Here is a 6,529-nt window from a genome sequence, read left to right as displayed (position 1 = left end):
GATGAATAGGCGTTTTAAAATAATTACGGTAGAGGCTTGAACAAATGCAGAATAAACCTAGCGGTCAATTTGTCAAGCACAAAACCTACAACAACTAGGCTCACCTATGTGCACCAACAACTTATGCTAAGCAAGATAAGCAACTATGTGACAGCAAGATATATGATGAAGAACAATATGGCTATCACAAAGTAAAGTGCATAAGTAAAAGGCTCGGATAAGAGATAACCGAGGCACGCGGAGACGACGATGTATCCCGAAGTTCACACCCTTGCGGATGCTAATCTCCGTTTGGAGCGGTGTGGAGGCACAATATTCCCCAAGAAGCCACTAGGGCCACCGTAATTTCCTCACGCCCTCGCACAATGCAAGATGCCGTGATTCCACTAAGGGACCCTTGAGGGCGGTCACCGAACCCGTACAAATGGCGACCCTTGGGGCGATCACCGAACCCGTACACTTTGGCAAGCGGTCACCGGAACCCGTCAAATTGCTCGGGGCGATCTCCACAACCTAATTGGGGACCCCGACGCTTGCCCGGAGCTTTACACCACAATGATTGAGCTCCGAACACCACCAGCCGTCTAGGGCACCAAGGCACCCAAGAGGAACAAGCTCTAGGGTGCCCAAACACCCAAGAGTAATGAGCTTCTCAAACTTCACTTCCACGTATCACCGTGGAGAACTCAAACCGATGCACCAAATGCAATGGCAAGGGCACACGGAGTGCCCAAGTCCTTCTCTCCCAAATCCTACCAAAACAACTAATGCTAGGGAGGAAAATGAGAGGAAGAACGAAAGAAGAACACGAAGAACTCCAAGATCTAGATCCAAGGGGTTCCCCTCACTAAGAGGAGAAAGTGATTGGTGGAAACGTGGATCAAGATCTCCTCTCTCTTTTCCCTCAAGAACTAGCAAGAATCATTGGAGGGATTTAGAGATAGCAAGCTCGAAGAAGGTCAACAATGGGGGAAGAACACGAGCTCGAGGGATAAGGTTCAATGGGGAAGAAGACCCCCTTTTATAGGTGTGGAAAAATCCAACCGTTATACTCACAGCCCGCACAGAGCGGTACTACCGCTCCAAGGAATGGTACTACCGCTAGGGCGGTAGAACCCCTTTGAAAGACAACAGCGAGGAGGCAAAGGCCAGTAGAACCGCCGGAGCGGTACTACCGCTCGTCCTCACGGTACTACCGTTCGACCTCACGGTACTACCGCAAATGGTAGAGGTACTACTGCTTGCGAGCGGTACTAAAAAAATACTTCTGTGCCTACATCCACTGAGCAAAACACGAGATTTTGGTCCGGAGCGGTACTACCGCTTAGGAGCCGCGGTAGTACTGCTCTGGAGCGGTAGTAAAAAATTACATCCGCTTTAGTCGCGGTAGTACTGCTGCAGCCTTTACCAAAACAGCCACAACTTTTGCAAACGGACTCCGAATTCAACGAAACCAAGTTTGTTGGACAGCTAACGACATGGGCTAACACAATCTTGATAGAAATATCAAGAATAAGCAAATGAGAAATGGCCAAAAAGAAAATGGTGAGAACCCTTCCTCGGATAAGACCGGTAAACCCTCCAACACCAAAACCATCATAGAAGACGCATGCAAACTCCGTTTTCGATGAACTCAAGCTTGTCATAAACATGACCATAAGCTCTAAGACTCACAAAGAGAATCAAACAAGAACCAAGAAACATGATGCAAGGATGCAATTGTTTGAGCTCTCTACGAACGATACGATCAAGCAACTCATCGAGAGCCCCCCCTTGATAGTATGGCAATCGATCCTATAACCCGGTCTCCCACAACTACCATGAGACCGGTAAAATAGAAAATCTATCAAGGGCAAACCTTTGCCTTGCACATGGTCCACTTGAGCTAGATGATGACGATCTTCACTTCCTCAAGTTGGACCAACTTTCTTGATTGTGTTGGCTCGATGAAGACTAGTTTATTGCTCCCCCATACTCCACTATGGATGCGCCTCTCTTCCGCACATCTTCACAAGTCCATTGTTACCATAATGGACGGCAAGCTTCAAGCATTTGATCTCTTCATGATGCTTCACTTGAACTTGCACACCACAACCTAACCCCACAAAAAACTCTCACGAAGATCATGGGTTAGTACACAAAGCGTAATTGACAATGCTTACCAGACCATGGGATCGCTTGATCGCTCTCGGTACATCTTCTATGCTTTGTGTGTTGATCAACTTGATTCACTCTTTGACTTAGTCTTGATCAACCTTGAATCTTTCCAACTCTGTTCATTTGGATGATGTCTTGAAGGTAAACATGAATGATCACACACTCTTCTTCTTCAAGACATGCTTGCTATAAGCACAACACTCATATGACCAATCTTTGGATAATTCCTTAATAGCACCTTGGTCATCACAAACTCTCCTTGAAACCAACAAATGGACTCCAAGAAAAGCCTATGGACAAACCCTTCAAGTATAACTCAAGGCAGCCATTAGTCCATAGAGATTGTCATCAATTACCAAAACCAAACATGGGGGCACCGCATGTTCTTTCAATCTCCCCCATTTTGGTAATTGATGACAATCACTTTCAAGAGAGTTTATACAAGGAATTATGCATCACTATGTAATGCGCCAACCAATAATGCATGCGAATGAGGTGCAAATGCTAAGGAACAAAACCAAAGCAAGAGGAGAAAACTCTCTAAACTTCTCCACGAAACTCTCTGAAACTTCTCCCCCATTGGCATCGATTGCCAAAATGGGCAAAAAGCTTAGAAGGCCAATATAAATTGTGGTCCTCCATAAATTGTGTATTTCTCAACAAGAGAGTGGAATGCAATACACATATCCGACTGTCAATACTTGGAGGAAGACAAACTATATTGAGGCCCAAAGATTACAACAGAAAGATATGCCACAAAGACATGACAAAGAGAGACACAAGCAATCAGAAGATACCAATTGAAACAAGCAATCAACGAATATAAATTGAGCCAACTAGACCAACGATCCTATGAGCCACATGAATGAAGGATATTATGATATGAGCAAAGGAGTGTTCTAAATAAGCTGGAGAAGCTCCCCATGATTTGTGCACACATCATAATTTTTGTATTTGGATACAAAGTGCATAAAATAGGATCATAGCTCCCCCAAAATCAATAGAAACTCACATCCAGTGCAAGTGAGCATATTGGAAACAAAGCCTAGCGCTTGCAACAAGCACATGGTTGAGCAACAAGTAAAAGAGGCAACTTAAGAATAGGCTCAACCAAAATAATGTGTGTGAGTCATGGCGAAGCACTTGAGAAGACTAAAATTAGGATGAGCATTAAGCATCAACATAGTCTTGAAAGAATGAGGCACATGGTGCAAGGCCTATCATTCCCACACACAACTGGCAAGTGGATTCACAAGCTTACTAATAAGCAGAAGAGAACCTATGCTTGTGACAACCCGTGGTAAAGATAGACGAAGAGAGGCTCATCAAGACGAGGGATACCAATTAAGATGGCAAAAGCCTCATAAAGATAAGCAATAGGAAAATAATCTTCACCACACAAGAGTGCAACAAGATGAAATGATGGAGGACACGCACTCAAGGCAAAAGCTTTCACGGAGCCACCAAAGAAATAACATAAGAAAGACAAGGTGGACGTGAAAGAAAGGATATCAACTAGAGATGTAATTTCTCTCAAGTGTATAAGGTTCTATGTAGAAGAAATCATGACGATATATATCTACAAAGAAGGATGTACACCCGAAATAGTTACAACACGAAGGAAAAAGATATCCACAAGGAAGTCATAAATATACCAATAAGATATTTGCTTGAAAGCATAACACTTGGCTAAATATGGTCTTATTGTATATAAATGAATTCCTAACACACAACCATCAAAGACATCACAACTAGCAACATGAGATCATTGTTGGGATGCTTTGAGAAAGGAAACAAGTATCACAAGATATGAAATGAATATCATGCCAAGATACAACCTACACAAGGTTGAATGCAAGAAGGGAAAGCATGAATAGATACTAGTTACCGAGATATCATTGGAAGGATGTAGTAGATACCAATTGAAGGTAGATAGTAGTTCATTGATCATCCTAGCTTGACTCCAATATGCACATGGTGACAACACCTTCCTTGTGAGTGAGCCGAGCATCCAATGCATCTCCAAATGTTCCTAGAAGAACAACACAAACTAAATGGTACCCAAACTCATCGGGACCAAATAGTTAGAAACACCAATACATAGGACAAACTCCACATAAATATGCGCATATAGATATGAAAATGAATTTCATGCACATCTCATCCAAATTGAGACTAGGTGGAGTTTCCCCTATATATTGAGTTAAAGAAAGAAAGCATGCCAAATGAAATACATGAAGTAAACATGCATGCTCAAGACTTTCAAAAACCCGAAACCAAAAGACAAAGAAATGCCAAGTGAAAAGGATACCAAATGGAAAAATCATCACTTGGAAGATATCATTAAAGATACATCAAGGAATGAGATATCCATTGATACACACTAAACTAAAGATGTCAAACTCCCAAAGAGAGGATGGTTCCAAACAAACCAAGCTCTCAACAAAGTTTCATGATGGCGCAAAGTACCAAATAGAAATGGCTTGCCTTCCACCAAAACACACTTGATAAGGATCACAAGAAGAGTGTTCTAGAGAAAATAGGATAGCTCCCCCATGAGTTGTGCATTATATAGGGGATTTGTATTTGAATACAAAATGTACAAGGTGGGATCACCACTTTCACTATATCTAGAAAACCCTAGACAAGAACAAGAAATAAACAGGATCCACAAGTGGTATGGAAGACAACGGGAGTTGACACAAACCTTGGCAAGAGAAAAGGCAAAAAAAAAGCAAAAGCCAATGTAAAGATGATCAATAAATTCTACCACACATAAGTGAGTACCAATTGTCAAAAGACAAGAAGTATTTGGAAATAATTCCCGTTGGTAGATACCAATGATATCCAACATCATCTTCACACCAAACACACACAAATTGCAACTTGTAGAGCTAACATGCCACCTAGGAACAATGTAATCTACAATATCAATTCTAGGTGACAATATCTCAAATTTACAAATTTTCTAGGCTTGTAATATGCACTTAGCATATTACTCCCCCATAATGTGATATTAATAAGAGCTTAACAAGAGGCAATAAGAGGAACAAACAAGAGATAATTAATGGACTATTTAGAATTTGAATTTCTCATGAGAGATATACCACCTAGCGACTAGATAATCTTGTATTATCAATACTAGATGGTATTCCTCATGTACACAAATTTATAGGATCGTGAGGTGCACAAAGCACATCACTCCCCCAAAATGGGATGTTCCATTAATCTCTCACACGAGCCAACTAGGATACAAACAAGAAGCATAAAGACTCAACGCACGACACACACGTACATGATGTGCAAACCAACACACACATACTTGATTGCTCAAGATAAGCAAGTTGGAATCACAACATATACAAGCACATGCAACGAACAAAACCAAAACATGCAAAGGGGCAAGTAACTTTCAATGTAAACAATTTAAGTACAAGTTACCGCAAGGAGGCACATTGGATATAAGATAGAAACTTGACAACCCAATTGACTTGGCTTGAGACAACAAGAAAGATGAAGTCCCCTTAATTTTTCATAATGTAGCCAAGTCTCCAATGACCTCCAACAACACCTATTGATCAAGTTTGAGCTAGTTGGTCCCCAACCAAGTTGGGTCCTAAGAGATTAGTCACAATAGGCTTGGCTACCCAAATGGTCGTTTGCTTCAATCCATTTTGAGTACCAACAAACTTGGCAACCACATTGCCAACCTTATCCTTCCCAAGAGAATAGAGATCATCAATAATAATTGGGTTGGATAAGTTACCACTAGTGCATGAAGAAGCGAGATGACCTTTCTCACGGCATAGGTAGCAACGTCTACTCTTCACTTTCTTCTCACTTGATTTCTCAACTTGAGAAGCATTAACTTGAGTCTTCTTGGGAAGAGGCCTTTCTTCAACTTGAGGTTGAGCATGTGATTGAACTTGTGCCCTCTTCCCTTGTTGCTTGACACTAATGGCGTTCTTCTTCAATGGGCAAGATCTAACATGATGCCCTTCTACTTTGCACTTGAAGCAAACAATCTTGGCCGAATTCTTGACTTGTTCTTGGCCCTTCTTTTTGTTCATCTTAGACTTCTTTTTCTTATTGGAGTTGAATCCAAGTCCACCTTTGTCATTGGGGGATATTTGTACACTCAAGATGTTGAGTGTCGATTTCCCTTCATGACACTTTTCCAAGTCTTTCTTCAAAGAAGTGACTTGGGCCTTGAGCTCTTTGATTTCCTCTACATGGTTAGTCTCAACACAAGTACTAGAGGAAGTATAAGCTTCATCGTTAGAGCAACAAGGCAGGGAAAGCAATTCATCACAAGATGTACCAACATTGTGAGTAGATGAATTACAAGGACTAGCACATGGCAATATACTAT

The sequence above is a fragment of the Triticum aestivum genome, chromosome 2B, assembly GCF_018294505.1.
Source record: "Triticum aestivum cultivar Chinese Spring chromosome 2B, IWGSC CS RefSeq v2.1, whole genome shotgun sequence".
Taxonomy (NCBI): Eukaryota; Viridiplantae; Streptophyta; class Magnoliopsida; order Poales; family Poaceae; genus Triticum; species Triticum aestivum.
Note: the sequence above shows the minus strand (reverse complement) of the source record.